The 24628-nt window shown below is 40.6% G+C and overlaps 1 protein-coding gene and 1 non-coding gene across 5 annotated transcripts in view; both read left to right on the top strand.

The window, feature by feature from the left end:
• Window positions 1-24628, top strand: part of LOC105478158 (carbonic anhydrase 5B) — a 99137-nt gene that overhangs the window by 26079 nt on the left and 48430 nt on the right. For 3 of the 4 annotated variants that reach the window (XM_011735205.2, XM_071088550.1, XM_071088551.1), the window contains one exon: window positions 6681-6776. The gene's annotated coding sequence lies outside the window, so the exon portion shown is untranslated. Of the gene's footprint in view, window positions 1-6680; window positions 6777-24463; window positions 24579-24628 lie in introns of those variants that run through there. The other variant, XM_071088552.1, reaches the window with a different exon arrangement.
• Window positions 1397-1536, top strand: LOC112426013 (small nucleolar RNA SNORA7). The gene has a single exon (XR_003017259.2). It is a non-coding gene; the product is annotated as a small nucleolar RNA SNORA7 (small nucleolar RNA).

Below are 24628 nucleotides of genomic sequence, written 5' to 3'. Positions count from 1 at the left end.
GCTCCTTTTTGTTAATCCAGTCCCAGCTTAAATGGCACTTCCTCAGAAAGGCCTTCTCCTGACCACCCAAGAAGTACCCCCCATCCCACCCCACCATATCATATCATTATCAAGGTAGTTAGTCGTTCTTTTCCTTTGTAACATGGTTTACCATCAATTTCTCCGTTGGTCTACAGATGTCATGAAGAGCATTTCCTAAGGACACTCAAGTTGTCACTTGTATGTTCCAATTTTGGCTTGGGAAATTTTGTGCACCATAGGCTTAACAACAGCCATCATTTATGTCACTGTGACCTATGCAGTTGGCTGCTACTTTTTCATGTAACTACACACAAGTAAAGGTGCAAGTATGTAGACAGTGGTGGCCCCAGGGGATGGTTTGGGGAGAATTTAGCCCATGATAAGTTCCATCAGTACTTCTCTCATAGCCACTCCATATAAATGTGAGATCTCAGTGAAAGGGGAGCTTGCTGCCAAAATGTAGCTTCAACACAAGTCCCATATAATCTCTCGACCCATCAACAAAGAAAATCTGAAGCCACCACTGTCTGTGAAGGTAGACATTCTCATTGACTCCTGAAAACTAGAGGGAATGTCTCATATGTCATTAACGGCTGTTTTGCTCATAGGATGGGTTTTTTTTGTTTGTTTTTTGTTGTTGTTTTTTTTGAGACAGGGTTTTTCTATGTCACCCAGGCTGGAGTGCAGTGATATGATCATAGGTCACTGCTGCCTTGAACTCCTGGACTCAAGTGATTCTCCCGACTCAGCCTCCCAAGTAGGTGGAACAACAGGTGTGCACCACCGTGCCCAGTTAATGTTTTAAAAAATGTTTTCTAGAGACAGGGTCTCACTTTGTACTCAGACTGGTATTGAATTCTTGGTTTCAAGTGATCCTCCCGCTTCAGCCTCCCAAAGTGTTGTTGGGATTACAGGTGTGAGCCACTGTGCCCAGCCAGGATGGATTTCAAGCTAATTTACATTGCAGTGAAACAACTCCCTTGGGCATGAAGGAAGAACTGGCTGTAGATGTCCCCTTGTACTATCTGTAATAGGAAAAGAATAACTTGCTGAAATACAAATAAAATCCAAATCCTCACTGCGGTGAAGAATTTTGGGATTCTCTTTCCTCAAAGGTACTTTCATAAATATAAGGAAAAATAAATTTGAGTTTCACTCTCCCCTTGGTCCTTTTCCCTACTTAAGTAGCAGCAGAAGCACAGAAAGACCTCTAATCTACACACTTGAAAATCAAGAAAGACTATTGTTGATTAGGGGTTGGTACACGCTGTTCAGATAGGGAAGGCTTATTAACACAATGTAGAGATGATGAATGAGCCTGTTCAAGTGTAGATAACAATGATGAGCTCAGTGCAGCAGATAAAAATGAAGATCCTGCCTCCAAGGATGGCATCTGGAGAGTGGATAGTATTCTGCCAGCTTTGGAAACTGGATGAAAAGCAAATCTGGCAGAGGTACCCATTCCATTCCCAGCTTGCTCAATAGCTGGTGATTGGAAGAAACTCTGCAACAATGTTCAATCCCTGGACAGGAAACCCTCCTTCCATGATTCTTCTTTAACATGGGTCTGAGAAAAAGAGAAATACTATATTTTTTAAAATGAAGATGCTAGACAACTCTCACCAGAACACATATTTAAATTGTTTTTCAGTTCTTGGGGATGATTTAACCTGATCTGTCCTTTCATTGATTCCTCTTAAAACCAAGAGCTTGAGCTGGCTGGGTAGAGGTCCAGTTTTGGTCACAAAAGAAAGCCCCAAGCTATTTAGATCAGAACAGGATTGATGTAGTTCTAGATTGGGTTTTGTATCCTGCCAGTGAAACCAACTTATCCTGGACAAGTGTGAACAGGTTGAAATACATAGCATATTTCCCCTAGGGCATTCAAAACATTTCAAAGAGAGAGCCTCCATGCATAAGTGAAATTGAGCACATAAACTAATGAGAAGGTGTAGAACTCACAAGAGGATAAGGAAAGAGATAATAGCTCTCAACATATGTATACTCTGCGACCCAAATTTCTACTCCTAAATACCCAACCAAAAAAAAGCATACAGAAAAAACATATACAAGATTGTCCATAGCAGTTTAGCCACCTGTTGCGCATATATCTGACACAAAATAGGTGCTCAATAAATGTATAAAATTGAACATACCTTTATATGCCACATATGGTTTCACAGGCCAAGTGACACATACTAGTTGTGTCAGTTCATATTTCTAGCATGTACTATAAATGCTTTAATAAAAACCATTGTATTAACAATTTCCATTTTAGTCTATTATTGCCTTAATAAAATATTAGAAAGAGGTCTTTAGGAATGCTTTACTCAAGCTTAAGATAACTATGCAGAAGGGCAATAACGAAAGTGTTATTAGAAAGCAATTCTTTCAAAATGAACACTCAGGTACTTCACTTACTATTTTAGTTCCCAGAGCTGCTCTGTCTCACTCTAAAAACATTTCTTGCCAAGGGGTTGGTTTTGATCAACCCAAAAATCTGGTAGCTGTGAAAATCAAAGTTAATGCTATAGAACAGCGTTGTCCAATGGGACATTCTGTGATGATGGGAATGTTCTGTGTCTGTGCCGTCCACTATGGCAGCCACTACACATAGGTGGCTATTGAGCACTCGAAAAAGTGGCAATAATGCCAAAATATGTCAAACAGAGCCCAGTGATTCCTAATATTTTATGCAACTGGAATGAACAGAAAACAGATCTACAACTAAATGGCTCCAAATTATTTACTGAAAGTTTACCCTCTGTCATTTTAGGTGGTTTAATGTTTTCTTTTGAAACTCGTAAAACAGTCACAGGCTCAAATTTCAAGCCTCAACACATCTGCAAATTTAGAGAAATAACAAGTCCTTTAAGTCAAAGATGCACTCAAACAACAGAAAACTGGTTTGTTTTTATGTTTTTTTTTCTTTTTGCTTGGAACAGAGCTGGATGCAAAGTTAGTTAGGTTTTTTATTGCTATTTTTTAATATTATTTTTATTGCTGTTTTGACAGTGGTTATTGTCCAGCTTTTTCTCTTACTGGCCCATGTTAATGTATTTTTAAGTTTCAAGGCTAACTACCTGGTTGACAGAGCTCTGCCTGAATAGCAGTTACTGGCCAGGCATGGTGGCTCACGCCTGTAATCCCAACACTTTGGGAGGTGGATCACTTGAGGTCAGGAGTTCGAGATCAGCCTGGCCAACATGGTGAAACCCTGTCTCCAGTAAAAACACAAAAATTAGCCAGGCGTGGTGGCGGGCGCCTGTAATCCCAGCTACTTGGGCAGTTGAGGCAGGAGAATTGCTTGAATCCGTTCTCATCACTGCAGTCCAGCCTGGGCCACAGAGTGAAACTTCGTCAAGAAAGAGAGAAAGAGAGGAAGGGGGGGAGGGAGGGAGGGAGGGAGGAAGGTCACAACATCCTTTTGGAATAGAAAAAAAAAGGCAAACAAAAAAGGAAGAAAAACCCACTCTACACTTAAAGCTGCCTGAGCCATTCTGTGACCCAGATTAAGATATCTGAAAAAGAACAAATCCATCACGTAAAAGGTTTAATGATTAACACCCATCATTTGGGTTAATATTTTCATAGAAGTCGCCTGTCTCCTGTCAGTTATTTATGAAAATCTACAGATTCATTGTTTTTTTCCAGACTCTACCTCAAAAGAATGTTTCCTCTGCTGCCTCACAGTTGGAATCCTTCCCTCGCCCCTTCTGCGATTCTCTGGTTAGGTGCCTCATGGGAAGAATTGAGTCCTGTCTAGAGGTTTTCTTGGCATGCACTTCTCACCTTTTCGAGGCTGAGATACCTGGTTCATAGACAGACTATCTTCATTCAGGAAACAAACGTGACTCCTTTCTCTCCGGTAAACAAAGGGTGCCCTTCTGTGAAGGGCCTCACCTGACTCTCACCACGGCGGGTGAACATCCCAGGAGAGCTTCAGAGCTTCCTCTTACCTACTTGAGAGTAGAGGGTGGGAGGAAGGAGAGGATCGAAAAACTACCTATCGAATACTATGCTTATTATCTGGATGACAAAATCTGTACGCCAAACTCATGTGACACACAATTTACCTGTATAACACACTTGCACATGTACCCCTGAACCTAAAATAAAAGTTAAAAAAGAACCCTGAAGTTGCAACAAAACCTCAGAGATGCTCTGAGAATTAAGATAATGAATGTAAAAGAATCTTTCCCCGGTGGGCATTCCACAGATGCCAATCAATGCCCCGCCCAGAGGCTGATGTCAGGGCTTTCCTCTCTACCGTTCTGCCTCTTCATAAATTCAGTCCCCAAATTCCACCCCGTTCCTCGAAAATCATGAATGGCAGAATTAGATTGGGTGACCCTGGTGTTAAATAGAAATATTGGATTTTCAAAGCAACAATGAGGAAAATAACAATGAGACTTCTGCAGCACTTTGAGAAACACATCATTTCTCCCTCCTTGTAAGGGTGGTATTTTACTGTAAAGGACCCATGTCCGTCAGCTAAATCCAGCTGAGGAAGCTTTTTCTCTCTCCTTCATCTTGGTTGCAAGGACATAGAGTCAGGAAAAGCTGTACTAAAGGGAGAGGCAGCCACAAGTTAGCCCAGCCATTCTAGCAATGTCACTATATTAAGTGCGATGGAAATTTCCAGAAGGAAGAGCTCACCTAGCTAACCCCTGGGGGGAAAAAAAAAGCCAGACTAGATGAAGTCATCTTGGGAAATGTTAAACTAAGTAAAGTCATCATGGGAAGGAAAAATCAATATGCATAGATAGAGATTATAACAAAGCATTTTGTTTGCATCAAGGAAGAAAGCTATGCTAAGGACATAGACATCTGCTTCAGCTTTCCTTTAGCCTTACACTTCATAAAAGTATCAAGTGGCTTTCTTTGGCTTTTACTTAGTCATCTATGTAACTAGGGTTGAAGACAGCAAAACAGTGGGTCTTAGTGTAAGTCATTCATTTGAGAAGACAATCTCTTGTGAATGATGGTTTCTCTATATTGGTTGTATCATCTTTTTAAAAGAGCAATAGAAATTCTTAGAAAACACAAAGAAGCACAAGGAGAAAAGTAAAAATCACCTGTAATTCCACCAGCATCAACGAATGATCAATGTTAACATTTTCTAAATATTTGGAACGTACCTTTCTAAGCCCTGTGTTTTCTTTTGTGTGTATGTGTGTAAATACATATACATTTCTTCTTAAAAACAAAACTGGAATCATGCTATTATACAGCTTTGTCATCTTCTTTGTTGAACTTAACTGTGTTTTGTTTTTGTTTTGTGTTATTGTTGTTGTTTTGGTGGTGGTGGTGGTGGTGGTGGTGGTGGTGTTTTTATAGAGACAGGATCTTGCTCTGTCACCCAGGCTGGAGTGCAGTGGCACCATCATAGGACAGTGCAGCCTCGACCTCCTGGGTTCAAGCAACCCTCCTGCCTCAGCCACCCTCTGCCCCTACAATAGCTGGGAGTACAGGCACATGCCACCATATCCAGCTAATTTTAAACTTTTTTTGAATGGATGGGTTCTTGCTTATATTACCCAGGCTGGTCTCGAATTCCTGAGCTCAAGCAATCTTCCTGTCTCAGCCTTCTCAATTGCTGGAATTACAGACCTGAGCACTGCATCCGATCCACAGTGTTACTTTGAGTGTATTCCCACATCTTTTAATGACTGTCTAATATTTCATTCATTTTCTAGATCTATTATATGTTTTTAAATTTATTTTAATTACAACAAGCAATGCTATAATAAATATTCTGGAAACTGACAAATTTTTATTCACTTCTATTAATATCTTTGGTGTAAATTTAAATTTTGGAGTCAAAAAGTATAGAAACATGTAAGGTTTTAGTACATGTGAATTTCCTTTCGAAAGGATTATGTCAGTGTACAGATTATTTGCTGTATATGAGTGTCCGTTTTCCAGAGTCCTGCACCATATCTTACTGGTTTTCAAAACTCTTTTGGCAAAACAAATGGTATAGCAGTATATAAATACTGCTTCGATTTGCAATTCTTTGTTTCATAGTAAAACTGAACTTTTTATATGTTGAATGGTCATTTGTATTTCTTTTTCTGCTTATTTGATCCTTTGCCCTTTTTTTGCCAAAATTTCCATTATTCTCAATTTTTTGCATGAATTTATGTGTGCACAGGCATTCCTTTTTTTCCTTTTTTTTTTTTTTTTTTTTCTTTTTCTTTTTGAGACAGAGTCTTGCTTTGTCGCCCAGGCTGGAGTGCAGTGGCTCGATCTCGGCTCACTGCAACCTCCACCCACCAGGTTCAGGCAATTCTCCTGCCTCAGCCACCTGAGTAGCTGGGATTACAGGCACACCACCATGCCTGCCTAATTTTTGTATTTTTAGTAGAGATGGCAGTTTCACCGTGTTGGCCAGTCTGGTCTCGAACTCCTGACCTCAGGTGATGCACCTGCCCTGGCCTCCCAAACTGCTGGGATGACAGGCATGAACCTCCGTACCCTGCTGCACGGACATTCTTTGCCAGCTGTTAGTTCCCCCTTTCAATTTGATATATGATTATTTTCTTGCATTTTCCCAGAAAGCAATCCCATATTTCATGTCATCTGCATGTACTTTAAAGTTTCTCTCCTGCTTTTCAATAGTAATACCTAGTTGTTGATGTTTTGTCTCATTGTAGTGGCACTATCAGAACAGAGTGACATAATGGTGGGATAACATGGACACTTGTCTTCTTCCTTACTGTAATGGGACTGTTTCTACTCCACATAATCTGGTGAGTCACTGTTAAATATGATTTGCTTTCTGATAAAAGTATCCTTTTATTTCCAGTTCACTAAAAATTATTTTAATCAATAATCGATTTTGAAATGTAACTATCTTTTCAGCATGTATTATTATGATCATTGGGTTTTTTAATCATTTAGTACATTATACTGATAAATTTCTTTACATTGATCTAACCCTTACATAAGTTAATTTTTGTTTTTATTTTTCATTATTTGATTTTGACTATTTTAGTTATTTTCAACAAGCTACTGGACATATTTTGCTAGGTTTTTCCTAAGATTTTTAGCTCTATTTTCATGAAGAATAGCATATAGGTTTCTTTTTAGGAGCTAATTCTTGAAGATTTTTTCTTTTTATTGTCACCATGAACGTGGTATAGAAATATTTCTAGCACTTTCTGTGTTTTGAAATACTTTAAAAAGCATATGAAATAAAAACTTTGTGGATAAATAATCTGAATCGTGCATATTTGTGGCGAGAAGTTCTCTGAAAACTTCCCATTTCTTCCATGGTCATTTATATCAGATTTCATGAATCTTTCTAAATCCATTTAGACTCTACAATTTCCAAGAAAATCCTTTAATTCATTCAGATTTTTCAGTATTCTCATGAGCATTATAGGATATTTTCTATAAAATACCTGTTTTTGTTGCTATGTTCTCTTTGTATTTGCTAGTGAATACATTAATGTTTTCTCAGTTTCCCGTTGGACATGTCAGAAGTTTTGCTAGTTTTTTGTTATTTTTTCAAAGAACGTGCTCTTGGATTAATTTTCACTTTTATTCTTTCTGTTTCCTGATTCATTCATCTGAGTTCATTGATTAAGTCTGTTTACCAGTTGTTGTTATTGTTGTTTTGCTGTTTTGTTTATAACTCTTGAGTTGACTAATAAGCTTGTTTATTTTTGGTCTTAGTTAGTAATGAAAACATCTGTGGCTATGGATTTTGCTCTGAGTACTGCTCTGGCTATATAACATAAGAAATATAGATGTATAGTAATCTCATTATCATTAGTTTTCGGAATAGTCTATAATTACAGTTCTCATTTTTTCCTGTAACCCAGTTATTACGTTTTAAAAGTATTTTCTAAATTTCTAAGTTCTTTTCAGATTTAACTCTAAATATATATGTACCGTATTTTAAATATTGTTCTTATTCATCTCAAGCACATTAATACATATTTCATCTTAGAGTTTATGGGAAGAAATCTGCACAGTTTACTTTTAATCTTCAAATACATTTTGTAAATAACTGCAAATAAGCATCTGACAATATTCGTTTATTATTGTTATTTCCTCTGGCATTTCTCCTTTTTTTTTCTTTTTTTAAATTTCAACTTTTATTTTAGATTTTTTGGGGCACATGTACAGGCTTATTCCAAGGGTATATTGTGGGATCCTGAGGTTTGGGGTATGATTGAACCTGTCACCCAGTGAGCATAGTACTCAGTAGGTGATTTTTCGACCCTTGTCCCTCACCCTCCTCCTCTTGTCATCCCAGTGTCTATTGTTGACAATATTCTTTTTAAAGGAATCATGAGTGAATTTTGCACTGTTAAATTTCTGTTTTTAAAATAAAAGCATCATCTTGACTTTCCCATTATTTTAAAGCTGATCTATCATATTAATACGATGCTGATCTATCATATTAATATGATTAATACTATTAAAGGGCATGAAGTGGAAACTTTCTTAAGGTAGTAAGATTTTCCTATCAGGATAAAGCTAATTCTTGCCCATGGGCTGATGTGCTCATATGTTTAGATTTGTTTGACCACAGCAAAAAAAAAATTGCTAAATGTGCGGCCCAAAGTGGCAAGATTTCAGTTAATGACTTGTATAGGTTCTATAAGATGAATAAAAAGACAAAAGCTCAAATGACAAATTTGCAACACTGCCAATAACTTGATTTCAAATATGAAGACACCACAGGTGACATGTCACATAGAAGGTACAAAAAACAAATTCATTGTTAAATAGCTTGATGGAGAGCTCAGTAAAATAAATGGAAAATGGAACTAGATACTAGGATTCTGGCCTTTCAAGATATTATCTTTATTTTCTTAAACTTTTCAAAATCTTGCACAAATTTAGTGCTTGTCTTGATGTACAAGTTTTTGTGGTTTTTTTTTTTTGTTTTTGAGACAGAGTCTCGCTCCGTCACCCAGGCTGGAGTGTAGTGGCGCAATCGTGGCTCACTGCAGCCTCGGACTCCTGGGTTCGAGCGATTCTCGTGCCTCAGACTCCTGAGTAGCTGGGACTACAGGTGCACACCACCACACCCGGCTAATTTTTGTATTTTTAGTAAAGACAGGGTTTAACCTTGTTGGCCAGGCTGGTCTCGACCTCCTGACCTCAAGTGATCTGCCTGCCTCAGCCTCCCAAAGGGCTAGGATTACAGGAGTGAGCCACCATGTACCCGTTTTAAGTAGTAAGTTTCCAGAGTCTTTAGATCTGTGTAAATTGCTTCATAAACTGCTCATTGCAGCAATTTCACATAAGGGAGCTTAATAACTTATTAGTGACTTTGGAAATGATGACAAATAAAGCAGTTTGAATCATTCTGAATATGTTACTGTTTACTTCCAAATGTTCAGAGTTTAGAGCATGTAGATTTAAAAGTTCAGATGACTGTTGCCATGAGCCACACAAAAGGGCATCAAGTCTCCTGAGATGGGAAAAAGAAATTGATTTCTCTGTGTTTTTTATACTCCACAACACTCTTGAAAAGCACTTTCTGGGCACTTAACTATTGATCTACTGCTCTGGGGTAAATAAAATATGAGATCACATGAAAATAAAACACATGTCGTTCTTTTGATTCATGCAAGATGCCTTTTAAAGTTCATCAGAGTCATAAAAGCATGAAGGCATATGTAGGCTCCATTGACCTGAAATAAAGCAAAAAGTAGGGAGGGCTGATGTTCCTTTTAAATTTGACTCTGAGTATTCTGTTTCATTATCACAGAAATGTAGTAAACATATATTGCCTAAAACTAGTATTATAAATTGTGAAACCATTTCAAATGTGACATTACTCTGTAAATTTGTATTGGGTTTTGGGAAATTTCTCTGGCTGTGACACATTAAAAGAAATCAAATAAAACCTTTAATGACTGAATATGGAAACGTTTTATAAGATTTTAAAATCGTGCATTTTTAAAACTAGCATCTAAACCATTTAGCACCATTCAGAAATTTTCTAGGTTGTAGATTTTCAATCAAATGCAATCCTTCATATTTTAATTGCAATGAAATTGATATGTCTACATAATAAAGCAATTTCAAGAGGTTTATAATAATTAGCCCAATATTTTCTGAATAATTAAGAGGTAACAAAATGGTTCTATTCTTTTTAAGCTATCATCAGGTTAAGATACATGTGGAGATAAAAGATTTTTGCCTCATGTGCAAACCCTATTGTACTTTAACCCAGGGGTTCTCAATCAGGGGCAGTTTTGCCCCCCGGAGAACATTTGGCAATGTCTGGAGAGACATTTTTGGTTGTCACAATTGCCGTGGGCAGGGATGGGGGTGCTACTGACATCTAGTGGATAGAGACGAGGGACACTGCTGAACGTCCTGCATTGTGTAGGGTAGCTCCACCACAAAGAATTATCTGGGTCCCCAAGGACAATAGTGCTGAGGTGGAGAAACCTTGTTTCAACCTAATGTTGCTACTTTCATTGTATAAATGATTTTGGGGCCAGGTGCAGTGGCTTATGCCTGTAATCCCAGCACTTTGGGAGATGGGGGGCGGAGCAGGGGGGATCACTTGAGGTCAGGAGTTCAAGACCAGCCTGACCAACATGGTGAAACTCTGTCTCTACTAAAAATACAAAAATTAGCCAAGCGTGGTGGCGCGTGCCTGTAATCCCAGGTACTTGGGAGGTTGAGGCAGAAGAGTTGCTTGAACCCGGGAGGCAGAGGTTGCAGTGAGCCAAGATCATGCCCCTGCACTCCAACCTGGGAAACAGAGTGAGAGTGTCTCAAAAAAAAAAAAAAAAAAAAAAATGGTGATTTTGGATAATGGATCACATATGCCTTCCTAGTTTCCCAATATTAGAAATAGTAATTTAGGGTCTAGTGTTTTAGAGACAATTTTGGTGCTGACACCTTGGTTAATTGGCATCATTACTTTTATTGTTGACATATATAAATAAGTAAGCCCTATACTGAGGCAACCTCCTAGATGTAGGCGTAGTGAATTTTCTCTATACCTGCTGAAGTGACAATGATTGAGTTCAATCTTGAACTCAGTCTTGACTGCTGCCTAGCAGCTTCTTGTCTCAGTACTGCACAGTTTACCTTGAAGAGTTCTGAACTTGGACATGTTAATCTTAAACTGAAAAGAATGCAAAGAGTTTGCTTGTAAACTTTACACTGCTTGTACAAAATGAAGTTTTAATTTAACTTCAGTCTTTTCTTTTCTTTTTTTTTCTTTTGAGACAGAGTTTCACTCTTATTGCCCAGGCTGGAGTGCAGTGGCCTAATCTCAGTTCACTGCACCCTCCACCTCCCGGGTTCAAGTGATTATCCGCCTCAGCCTCCCAAGTAGCTGGGATTACAGGCGCCCGCCACCACACCTAGCTAATTTTTTTGTATTTTTAGTAGAGACAGGGTTTCACCATGTTGGCCAGGATGGTCTCGAACTCCTGACCTCAAGTGATTCACCTGCCTCAGCCTCCCAAAGCGCTGGGACTACAGGCGTGAACCACTGCGCCCGGCCTCTTTTCTCTTTTAAAACTCTGTTTTTCTCTACAGTGAGCACAGCATTTTGATATATTATTCTTATGAAGTTTCCCCCTATATTATCACCATCAACCTAACATCAATTTGCAAATTTCCTCTGTTTGTCCTTTTAATAACTCCCGTTTTAAAATTTGAAGTTATTTCCATTAACCCAATTGATAAGAAGAAAGAAATTACCAGTTAAAGGCCTAAATAATGTTTCTCTAAAGATTATAATTTCTTTTTTTTTTTTTGAGACAGAGTCTCACTCTGTTGCCCAGGCTGGAGTGCCGTGGTGCGATCTCGGCTCACTGCAACCTCCGCCTCCTGGGTTTGTGCCATTCTCTTGCCTCAGTCTCCCGAGTAGCTGGGACCACAGGTGCCCACCACCACGCCCGGCTAATTTTTAGTAGAGACGGGGTTTCACCGTGTTAGCCAGAATGGTCTCGATCTCCTGACCTTGTGATTCACCCACCTCAGCCTCCCAGAGTGCTGGGATTACAGGCGTGAGCCACCGCGCCTGGCCTAAAGATGATCATTTAATAAACTTATGGGATACTGCTTAAAATGAAAGATCAGTCAAATATATATACAATATATGTTATAAGCTTATCATTTATCATTTGTTCCATATTTTTAAAAATTTATTACTTTTTTTTTATTGTGGGTACCTAATAGTTGTATATATCGTGTACATGTGATGTTTTGATACAGGCGTACAATTTGCAATGATCAAATCAGGGTAATTGGGGCATCCATCATCTCAAGAATTTATCATTTCTTTGTGTTAGGAACAGTCCAATTCCCCTCTTTTATATTAAAATATACAATAAATTAGGCCAGGTGCGGTGGCTCATGCCTGTAATCACAGCACTTTGGGAAGCTGAGGCAGGCGGATGACTTGAGGCCTGGAGTTCAACACCAGCCTGGCCAACATGGCGAAACCCTGTCTCTACTAAAAACACAAAAATTTGCCAGGCATGGTGGCATGCACCTGTAACCCCAGCTTCTTGAGAGGCCAAGGCATGAGAATTGCTTGAACCCGGAAGCTGGAGGTTACAGTGAACTGAGATCATGCCACTGCACTCCAGCCTAAGCGACAGAGCAAGACTCTGTCCCCCTGCCTCAAAAAAATATATAGATGTGTATATATATATACACACACACACACACAAAATAAATTATTGTTAACTATAGTCACCCTATTGTTATGTGCACTTTTATTTTAGGAAATACTGCTAAATAGCTTATTGAAATGTTGTAGCAATTTATACTTTCATGAGAATGCATGACTTTGCTAATATCCTCACATTCACCAACACTGGATATTATTACCCTTCTTAATCTTAGCCATCTTATAAGTAAAATTAATTTCTTTTTGTTTAAATTTGAATTATTAGTGAGGTTGGGAATAGTTTTATATTCTTTTGTTTTAACTTTCAGGTTCAGGGGTACATGTGCAGGTTTGTTACATAGGTACATTGCATGTCCTGGGGGTTTGGTGTATTTTGTCACCCAGATAATAAGTATTGTACCTGATAGGTAGTTTTCTGATCCAAACCCTCCTCCCACCCTCCACCCTCAAGTAGGCCCCAGTGTCTGTTGTTCGCTTCTTTGTGTCCATATGTACTCAAGGTTTAGCTTCTACTTGTAAGTGAGATCATGCAGCATTTGGTTTTCTGTTCCTGTGTTAGTTTGCTTAGAATAAGGCCTCCAGCTTCATCCATGTTGCTGCAAAGGACATGATCTCATTCTTTTTTATAGCTGCATAGCATTTCATTGTATATATGTACCACATTTTTAAGATCCAGTCTACTGTTGATGGGCATTTACGTTGATCCCATGTCTTTGCTATTGTGAATAATGCTGTGATGAACATACATGTACATCTGTCTTTATGGCAGAATGATTTATATTCCTTTAGGCATATACCCTGTAATGAGATCGCTGGGTCGAATCCAGTCCTAGCTGCTGGCATCACTATACTATTAACTGATTGTAACCTCAATACTACTTTCTTTGACCCTGCTGGTGGAGGTGACTCTATCTTATATCAACATTTATTCTGATTTTTTGGTCACCCTGAAGTCTCTATCCTTATCCTACCAGGTTTCAGAATAATCTCCCATATTGTAACATATTATTCCGGGAAAACTCCAAACTGCTTTCCACATTGACTGAACTAATTTCCCACCAGCAGCTTATAAGTGTTCCCTTTTCTCCACAACCCCACCAGAATCTGTTATTTTTTGACTTTTTAATAATAGCGATGCTGACAGGTGTGAGACGTTCTCTCATTGTGGTTTTGATTTTCATTTCTCTAATGATTAGTGATGTCAAGTTTTTTTCATATGCTTGTTTGACCACGTGTTTGTCTTCTTTTGAAAAGTGTCTGTTCATGTCTTTGCCCACTTTTTAATGGGGGATTGTTTCGTTTTTGCTTGTAAATTTGGTTAAGTTTCTCACAGGTTCTGGATATTAGATCTTTGTCAGATATATAGTTTGCAAATATCTTCTCCCACTATGTAGGTTGTCTGTTTACTCTGTTGATAGTTTCTTTTGTGTACAGAAGCTCTTTAGTTTAATTAGGTCCCATTTGTCAGTTTTTGATTTTGTCGCAGTTTCTTTTGGAGACTTCATCATGAAATCTTTGCGAGGTCCTGTGTCCAGAATGGTATTTCCTAGGTTATCTTCCAGATTTTTATAGATTTAGTTTTACATTTGGGTCTTTAATCCATCTTGAGTTGATTTCTGTATAAGGTATAAGGTATAAGGAAGGGGTCCAGTTTCAGTCTTCTGCATATGGCTAGGCAGTTATCTCCCATCACCATTTATTGAATAGGGAATACTTTTGCTTTTCTTTTCTTTCTTTCTTTCTTTCTTTCTTTTTTTTTTTTTTTTTTTTTTTTGGTTGAGTTTGTTGAAGATCAGATGGTTTTAAGTGTGCCTTATTCCTGGGCTCTCTATTCTGTTCCAATGGCCTATGCATCTGTTTTTGTACCAATACCATGCTGTTTTGGTTACTGTAGCCCTGTAGTATAGTTTGAAATCGGGTCATATGATGCCTCCAGCAATGTTCTTTTTGCTTAGAATTGCCTTGGCTATTTGGCCCCTTTTTTGGTTCCATATGAATTTTAAAATAGTTTTTTCTAGTTCTCTGAAGAATGTCATTGGTAGTTTGATAGGAATAGCGTTGAATCTGTAAATGGCTTTGGGCAGTATGGCCATTTTAATAATATTTTAGGTTCAGGGGTATATGTATAGGTTTGTTATATAGTTACATTGTGTGTCACGGGGGTTTGGTGTACAGATTATTTTGTTACCCAGGTAATAAGCAAGTCCTTGCAGGTCAGAGTCACTGTGTCTCACTTCTGTCCTTTATATTTGTTTTCAGGGGATTGCCTTAACTTGAATCCTGTGGGCTTTCGTTTTTTACCTTTAAACTTCCAGGTCTATCCTGATTATCACCTTCTTTGAGAAACCTTTCTTTGCTTTTGCTTTAGTTATAGCTTTATAAGTGACTTGTCACATCTAGTAACTTTTTATCCTTTCCTTGTCCTGTGCACCTATAGCATTTTGTTCACATTTGTACATGCATCTATTGCCAACATAATTTACATTTGTGTCCTACAAATTGTAAGTTCCTGGAGGATAGGGACTATATTTGGTTCATTTTTGCATTTTTCATAGCCCATGATTATTTGATTGTTGAATATAACTGAATTGACTAATCTTAACCATAAATTGGAGTTCTAAGAAGCCCAAAACTGTTGGGAATGAAGTGTCTTGAGGTATATTTGATTTTTTTTTTCTCATTCCTAGCGTAGGATTAAAAACAACAACAACAGCAAAGAAAACCAAACAAAAACCCAGCTTCCAGAGTCAATCATAAACAAAGAATCCTGGAATGTTTTTGTCTTCATCCTGATATTTTATGTCTTTTTTTTTTTTTTTTTAAGACAGGGTCCCACTCTGTCACCCAAAGTGAGTACAGTGGCGCCATCTTGGATCACTGAAACCTCTGCCTCCCAGGCTCAAGCGAGCCTCCCACCTCAGCCTCCTGAGTAGCAGGGACTACAGGCATGCACCACCATGCCTGGCTAATTTTTTTATTATTTGTAGAGATGAGGTTTTGCCATGTTACTCAGGCTGGAATGCTCTATTTTAAGATGAGAAAATCTTATGAAACTAGCATATTCAAAAGGCTCACCAAATTTTGTAGGTGAATTAACAGCCATAACTGTTATGAACTTTGACTTATTTTTCACAAGCTAACTTTTTTTACTTCAGAGAATTTTTTTGTTTTGTTTTTGTTGTTGTTGTTTTGTTTTTGAAATGGAGTCTCCCTCTGTCTCCCAGGCTGGAGTGCAGTGGTGCGATCTCGGCTCACTGCAAGCTCCACCTCCCGAGTTCACACCATCCTCCTGGCTCAGCCTCTCGTGTAGCTGGGACTACAGGCGCCTGCCACCACGCCCAGCTAATTTTTTGTATTTTTAGTAGAGACGGGGTTTCACCATGTTAGCCAGGATGGTCTCGATCTCCTGACGTCATGATCCGCCTGCCTCGGCCTCCCAAAGTGCTGGGATTACAGGCGTGAGCCACTGCGCCCGGCTACTTCAGAGAATGTTAATTACTACTGTTTGGAAATAAAAATTAACTCAGAAAAACTGAGTGAGTGTCATTTTGCCAACATATTTATAAAGTGGGAATTTAAAGGACAGTTTCTTAAACGGAATGCATGAGCATCTGTCTTTTTGTGTCTCATTCTGTGAATGATTCCCAATAAGGAATAATGAGTCCCATGTAGTGAAAGCAAGACTGTATTGACTCTTCTGATATTTTCTCCTAGATACTCAATTATTTACACTGCTTCTTGATGTCATATTGAAAGTTTTCCATGGTCTTGGCACATAATACTTATTTTTCTGGGCTAAAAACTCATGCAGCCATGCATGGAGTTAGGATTTTCAGTCTTTAATCACTTATTTGGCTGCCTGGTTGGAGTTTACCCTAAAGTGTTCAGCCTTGCCCATCCATACTTTAGAAAGAGATAGAGATAGAGGAGGCTGGGCACAGTGGCTCACATCTGTAATCCCAGCACTTTGGGAGGCTGAGGCGGGCAGATCACCTGAGGTCAGGAGTTGGAGACCAGCCTGGCCAACATGGTGAAACCCCATCTCTACTAAAAATAAAAAAAATTAGCCAAGCGTGGTGACACACGCCTGAAATCCCAGCTACTTGGGAGGCTGAAGAAGAATTGCTTGAACCTAGGAGGCAGAGATTGCAGTGAGCCAAGATCGTGCCATTGCACTCCAACCTGAGCGACAGAGCGAGACTGTCTCAAAAAAAAAAAAAAAGAAAGAAAGAAAAGAAAGAAAGAAAGAAAGAGGTAGAGGGGGCATTAGATCACGTGCCACTTTGTTCAGATGCTCTCATTTTCATAACAGAACCTTAAACTAAGTTCCTCCTGGTTGGTATACAAAGCATATAAATTAATCAACACCTCAACATTTCTGCCCTTAGGTTTTAGCCAGTGAAAATGACCTTGAATTCTCTACCAAGTGATAGTTATCAAGTGTGCTGTAATGAGAAATGTTGTTTTGATAGGACTATAAAAGACCTGCATGCAAAGTCTCCATTCCTACGAATCAAAGATGTCACATAGGTTGTTGTAGGTAGCCACTCACCCATCTTGTACCCACAATAAACATTGTTAATCAATCACAGAACATTTTCCTTCTGAGCATGGACTCAGCCACAGAACTTCACAACACAGTTTATTTAGGCAGCTAATATGAATGGATCAGAGTTGACATGCAAATTGAACCCTACTTGCCATGCTGGGGAATAACAATCTAAATGCTACCATGGATTAATCCAGACCATTCCCTGTTGGGGTGATCAGACCCAACACCAGATCATGGGGGAGACGAAGTCCGGCAGACTCCAAGGAATGAGAAAAGACAGTTTGAGAGAGAAAGTGGGACCAGGGGGCCATCGCAAAGTATGGAGGCTGCGAAGGCCCCAGCTCTGGAAGCCCAGACTATTTATTGACGATCAAACAAAGAAACAGGTGGTGAGAATGTGGGGTTGAAAGGGAGCATTGCATTAAGCACATGATTTACATACAGCTGTGATGGTTTAGCATACGCTCTGCTACTTGAGATAATGGAGAGCAGGTTCTTTTAACTCAAGATACAATCGATCCTGGGAGAGCAAGGAGCCAGCAAGTCTAGACACGTTCCAGAGGCCATGAGGGGTTTTATGCTCTGAGTCCTGGATTCTATCCAAGCAGGAGGGGTTTTATGCCCTGGGCTTAGATTATGGTGCGTCAGGGTAGCCTTCCACCATTTAGCACAGAGCTTGGTGTTCCAAAGGCCACAAGGGGTTTTAGACCCTGGACCCCAGATATGTTCCAAGACTCTTTTACATTATGTCAGACATGCAAGCCCTGCATCAGCTTCTCCCAACACTCAGCTTTTCTCCCAACAATTCCTGACGTGTGTACAGTCTTTGGAGTTGAACGGGAAAGTTTGGATAGTCATAGAATTGACTAAATGGACTGTGCTTTGTGATTGTAACAATAGCTTACATTGAAGGAAACTGTGTGTAATTCTTTAGGACACTTATTTCCCACTTAGCTCACAACCTCATCTTTATGAGGATTCAGGGTTTCTTTTGGCACTGAAAATCAAGAAAAACTGTAGTTCTCGAAATCAATCAAACAAGCAAACAAAACTCTGGCTTTTATTTTATGAACATTGGGCTGGGTGCAGTGGCTCACACCTGTAATCCTAGCACTTTGGGAGGCTGAGGTGGATTACCTGAGGTCAGGAGTTCAAGACTAGCCTGGCCAGCATCGTAAAACCCCATCTCTACTAAAAGAAAAAAAAAAATTAGCCAGGCATGGTGGCGTGTGCTTGTAGTCCCAGCTGCTCAGGTGGCTGAGGCTCGACAATCCCTCGAACCCAGAAGGAGGAGGTTGCAGTGAGCCAAGATGACACCACTGCACTCCAGCCTGGGTAACAGAGTAAGACTGTCTCAAATACACACACACAAAACACACACACACACACACACACACACACACATATATGTATTATTAACACTGGTAAACCTTAAAATGATGGTCATTCTCTCTTGCTATGGGCATGCAGAAGCTTAGAGTCAAATCTCTGGCCCACCTTTAACAAGAACGTTTTCCTCTGTGCTAAGAAGGAAAAAGTTCAGGCTTGGTGACTTGTTTATTTTATCATTGGCTGCATTACTCTCTTTCCTTTAAACTTCCCTTCCCTTGGTTCCTTCAGCTATTTCTTTTATCCAGTATTGTCTTTAATTTTGTAAACTGCCTCAAATCATTTGTGGAAGAAGATAAGCTGTTGCTAACTACATAAAAATGAACACAGTAACTTAATACAAACGATATTTGGTCCCAATTTTTGTTTCTGTTTTCAGGCAAGAAATGTCTTACATTTGAAACATTTTCAATAAATGAGGCAGAATTCTCAGGGTCAGGGTGAACTTAATAAAAATGTTTTGTTGAAAAATTGTTCTTTTCTCTGTGCTCCTTCTAGCTCAACTTTGTGAATGTTCCCACTGTCTTCAAGGCAGAAATAGAACAGAAGGTGGGAAAAGAAGGGAACTAATATGTGATTCTAAAATCTTTACTGTTTAAAAAAATGAAAGTAAAATCTCTATTGCTGGCAGATGAAGAATTATATGTAGCAAATCTTGCTGCTATGAGGGGAAAAAAGTGTAGCTCTATACACAAGTAAAAAGGGCGTACAAACAGTGAAGATTGTGTAAAAGACTGTAGTAAGTACTATAAATGTGGCTTCCTGTGTTTGCTGCCCAGAAATATCCTACTAATCAGATCAAGAAAGCCTGGCTATGAAAAAATATGGCATCCTGGCCAGGTGCGGTGGCTCATGTCTGTAATTCCAGCACTTTGGGAGGCCCAGGCAGGTGGATCGCCTGAGGTCAGGTGTTCAAGACCAGCCTGGCCAACAAGGTGAAACCCCATCTCTACTAAAAATACAAAAAATTAGCTGGGCATGGTGTTGCATGCCTGTAATCCCAGCTACTCAGGAGGCTGAGGCAGGAGAATCACTTGAACCTGGGAGGTGGAGGTTGCAGTGAACCGAGATCAGCCATTGCATACCAGCCTGGGCAACAAGAGTGAAACTCTGTCTCAAAAAAAAAACAAAACAAAAGGAAAAAAGAAAAAACATGGCATCCTAAATAACCACCGTGCTTAATGACATATCAGATTTACATTCGAGTTCAAGCTTATCTCAGCTTGAACCAGAGTACCTAGCAGTTCATAGGCTAGCACTTAAGTAGCACTACCTTCTATCATTTATAGTTAATTCCTGGCGTATAACTAAGCAGTCACTGAACAGATAAAGGAATTAATGAATCATAAAATCATTCCTTTAGCAATATTTAAAGGGCATTTGCTGATGCCCCAGGTACTGTGTTAACTGCCAGGAGTACAAAGTTGGACAAATTGGTCAGAGTCCCTGCTCTTAGGGAATTTACATTATAGTAAACAACCAACCAACCAACAAATAATCAAATAATTTCGAATACTGAGAAACACTATGAAGAAAATAAAATAGGTAATAGAGATGGAGAGGTGAAGCTGTTACTCAAAGTGTCTTTTTTTTTTTTTTTTGAGACGAAGTCTCGCTCTGTCGCCCAGGCTGGAGTGCAATGGCATGATCTCGGCTCACTGCCACCTCCGCCTCCTGGGTTCAAGTGATTCTCCTGCCTCATCTTCCTGAGTAGCTTGGATTACAGGCACCCACCACCACGCCCAGCTAATTTTTGTATTTTTAGTAGAGATGGTGTTTCGCCATGTTGGCCAGGCCAGTCTCGAACTCCTGACCTCAGGTGATCTGCCCTCCTCGGTCTCCCAAAGTGCTGGGATTACAGGCGTGAGCCACCGTGCCCAGACTCAGAGTGTCTTATAGAACCTCTGGATTGCATCTCCTGGCAGCGTGCTTGAAATCTAGAATCTCAAGTCACATTGCAGAACCACTGCGTCAGAGTCTGCATTGTAACATGATCTTTGGGTGATCTCTGGGCACAGTGCAGATTGAGAGGCTCTGGATACAACTTCAGATATGGTTGTCAGGAAAAACATATCTAAAGAGATGACATTTTAGCTAAGTACTGAATAATGAGAAAACTGCAGCCATGTAAAGATCTGAGTAAAGAGTGGTCCAAACAATGGGAACAACAAAAGAAAATGTTCAGAGACAGGAATGAACATGGGAAGACCAGTATAGGTGGATCAGAGTGAGAAAGGGACCTGGAACTCTCTACTCTCTGACATTTATCAAAAACCCTGTGGCGAGAATTTTTTTTTTTTTTTTTTTTTTTTTTTTTTGAGACAGAGTTTCGCTCTTGTTGCCCAGGCTGGAATGCAATGGCACAATCTCGGCTCACTGCAACCTCTGCCTCCCGGGTTCAAGCGATTCTCCTGCCTCAGTCTCCCGAGTAGCTGGGATTACAGGCATGTGCCACCATGCCTGGCTAATCTTCTATTTTTCGTAGAGATGGGGTTTCTCCAGGTTGGTCAGGCTGGTCTGAAACTCCCGACCTCAGGTGATCCACCCGCCTCAGCCTCCCAAAGTGCTGGGATTACAGGTGTGAGCCACTGTACCCGGCCATGAGAATTGTTGATTTTGAGTGGCTGCACAAAAGTTCTACATGCAAGACCTCTATTTCTACAAAGCAGAGGTACCAGGTAGGTTATTGCATGCAGCCACTTACCTATCCTACACCCACAGCATTGTTAACTGAGTACTGAACTTTTTCTTTCTGAGCCTGGACAAAGCCCCCAAACTTCTCAACATAGTTACTCAGGCAGCTACTACAAATAGTTCAGAGTTAACATGTGAGTTGAAACCTATTTGTCATCCTGAGGAAAGATGATCTAAATGCTACCCTGGATTAAGCCAGACCATTGAGGGCTTGTGTATTCAAGTGAACAGAAATATGTTGATGGTTCATGGAATTATTATTTTTTTTGAAACAGGATCTCAGTCTGTTGCCCAGGCTGTAGTGCAGTGGTGTGATCATGGCTCATTGCAGCCTCAGCCTCCCTAGGCTCAGGTGATTCTCTCACTTCAGCCTCCCGAGTAGCTGGGACTACAGGCATACACTACCACACTCAGCTAATTTTGTAGAGATGGGGTTTCACCATGTTGTCCAGGCTAGTCTCTAACTCCTGGGCTTATGCAATCCTCCCACCTCAGCCTCCCAAAGTACTGGGATTACAGGTGTGATCTACTGTGCCTGGCCAATTCATAGAATTGATTTAATGCACTGTGCTTTGTGATTGTGCCAACAGTTTCCATTAATGGGATTTGGGTGTCACTCCTTATGACACATAGTTCCCACTAGGCTCACTACATCATCTTTATGAGGAAACTGTATTTCTCTCAGGACTAAAATTCAAGAAAAACTACTTCTATAAAAACAAAACAGCCGGGCACGGTGGCTCACGCCTGTAATCCCAGCACTTTGGGAGGCCGAGCAGGTGGATCACCTGAGGCCAGGAGTTCGAGACTAGCCTGGCCAACGTGGTGAAACCCCGTGTCTATTAAAATGCAAAAATTAGCTGGGCATGGTGGTGGGCGCCTGTAATTCCAGCTACACGGGAGGCTGAGGCAGGAGAATTGCTTGAACCCTGGAGGCAGAGGTTGCAGTGAGCTGAGATCGCGCCATTGCACTCCAGCCTGGGCGACAAGAGTGAAACTCCGTTTAAAAAAAAAGAAAAAAAGGCTGGGCGCGGTGGCTCACACCGCCAGGCACAGTAGATCACACCTGTAATCCCAGTACTTTGGGAGGCTGAGGTGGGAGGATTGCATGAGCCCAGGAGTTAGGTAATCTCAGCACTTTGGGAGGCCGAGGCGGGTGGATCACCTGAGGTCGGTCGGGAGTTCGAGACCAGCGTGACCAACATGGAGAAACCCCGTCTCTACTAAAAATACAAAATTAGCCGGGCGTGGTGGTGCATGCCTGTAATTCCAGCTACTCGGGAGGCTGAGGCAGGAGAATCGCTTGAACCCGAGGGCCAGAGGTTGCAGTGAACTGAGATCGCACCATTACACTCCAGCCTGGGCAACAAGTGCGAAACTGTGTCTCAAAAAAAAAAAAAAAGAAAACCAGTTTTTATCTTATGAACAGTAAAAACCTCAAAATGATTGTTATTTCCTCTTTTCTATGGTTATTCAACAGCTTAGTTAGGGTGAAATTTCTGGCCTACTTCTGACAACTGTTCTGGATCTGATGGAGTGCAAATTTAAATGTTAATCTTATCATTGGCCATATCATTCTCCTTCCATTAAGCTCTCCTTTCCTTGGTTCCTTCCCCTATTTTTTAAATCTGGTAATGTCTATATTTTAGTAGGCTGGCTCAAATCATTTGTGGAAGAAGGTGAGGTAGAACTACTTGTATAAAGATCAACTCAGTAATTTATATAGGCTGTATTTGGACCAATTTCTGTGAATTCATTTTTCAGGCAAAAAATGACTGACAGTTGAAACATTTTATAAATGAGACAGAGTTCTCAGGGTCAGGGTGAGCACAATGAAAGTGTTCTGTTGAAAGTTATTCTTTTATCTGTGTTCTTTCTAGCCCAACATTTTGAATATTCTCACTGTCTTCAAGCCAGAAATGCAAGGGAGGGTGGGAAGAGAAGAAAAAAGAACTGTGTGATTATAAAATCTTTATTGTTGGCATATGAAGCAATATAAGTAGCAAATTTTACTTCTACAAAGGGGGCAAATTATATCTTTCTATACATATGGAAGAGTAGATATTCAGTTAAGATTTATTGATAATTTACTGTGTAAAGAAATGTACTAAATACTATAAAAGTGACTTCCTATGTTTACTACCCCAAAATGTTCCTACTAATGGGGTCAAGAAGACCTGAGATTACCAACTCCTTTTCCACCTATTAACCTTTTGCCACATCTTCCCCAATTTTCTCATCCAAACCCAAGTTGGGGCAACTTCAGACTGTAAGCTCCTTGAGGTTTGTCTTATTTGTCAGGGGAGCTTGTACTCGATAAATGAAATTTGCATGAATGAGTCAGAGATGTATGTACACAGGGGAAGAAAGCTGGTTATAGCTTCTTCACATTTTTCACGTGGACCCAGAGTTGTAAATGGAGGGAAGGATAGCAGAGTAATCTCAAAGCACAAAGTGGGGGTGATGTCTTCACGGGCCCTCAGCAGCAACGGGGCACTGGGTGCCTAGGAAAGGCCATCTGGAGGAGACATCAGGAAGTAGAGGAATTCTGTTTTTTCCACTCATCTGCCTAGCATTTAAGGTCGGCTAAGAGGCTAGAAGGAACACATCCACGGTTCTGCTTTAGAGGATATGAAAATTGGGCTGGAAGGAACACGGGTCCACACTTCGAGTTCAGAGGATATAAAAAACTGGCTTAAAGAAACTCGGGTAAATTAGACATGAAAACTAGCGGGAAAGGACACGTTCATTGTTTGTTTCCCTACTGAGTCACCTGTTCCCAGCACATAAAGTCGTGGTGTTTGGAGATGGGAGGAACCGAGGGAAAGTCACTTTTTAGATAAGGCTCTGAAACCCCAGGTCTAGTTTCAATCCACAAATGCAGCCAGCGGAGAGCAGGAGGAGGGAGGATTGATCCGGCGGGGGATTCGGGGGCGGGGCCAGAGCGGGGCTCAGAGGCGTGGCCCAGGCTAGAGGGACGAGCCCAGGCAGAGCGGAGCGTAGAGGCGTGGTCAGGAGGGAGAGGGGCGTGGCCGTAGCTAAAGGGGTGCGGCCAGGGTGGACGGCAGAGACTGGCACGGTTTGGGGGGGCGTGACCAGGGCGGTACGTGCGGATGTAGTGGGGCGTGGATCTGCCAGGTGGGGGCGTGGCCTCGGTTGAGGGGCGCGGCCCTGGTATGTGGGGCGTAACAGGGCATGAGGGGGCGTAGCTCTGATGGGCTGGCGTGCAGGCTGCCGATCCCCGGAGACGAGCTAGCGGCTAGGTTCGTGATCTGGAGAGACGCTCAGGTAAGGACGGGTGGCCGAGAGGAGTGGGGCGACAAGGAGCAGGCCGATCC

Source organism: Macaca nemestrina, chromosome X (assembly GCF_043159975.1).
Source record: "Macaca nemestrina isolate mMacNem1 chromosome X, mMacNem.hap1, whole genome shotgun sequence".
NCBI lineage: Eukaryota > Metazoa > Chordata > Mammalia > Primates > Cercopithecidae > Macaca > Macaca nemestrina.
The sequence above is the reverse complement of the archived record's forward strand: the minus strand, read 5'-3'. Positions and strand labels throughout refer to the sequence as shown.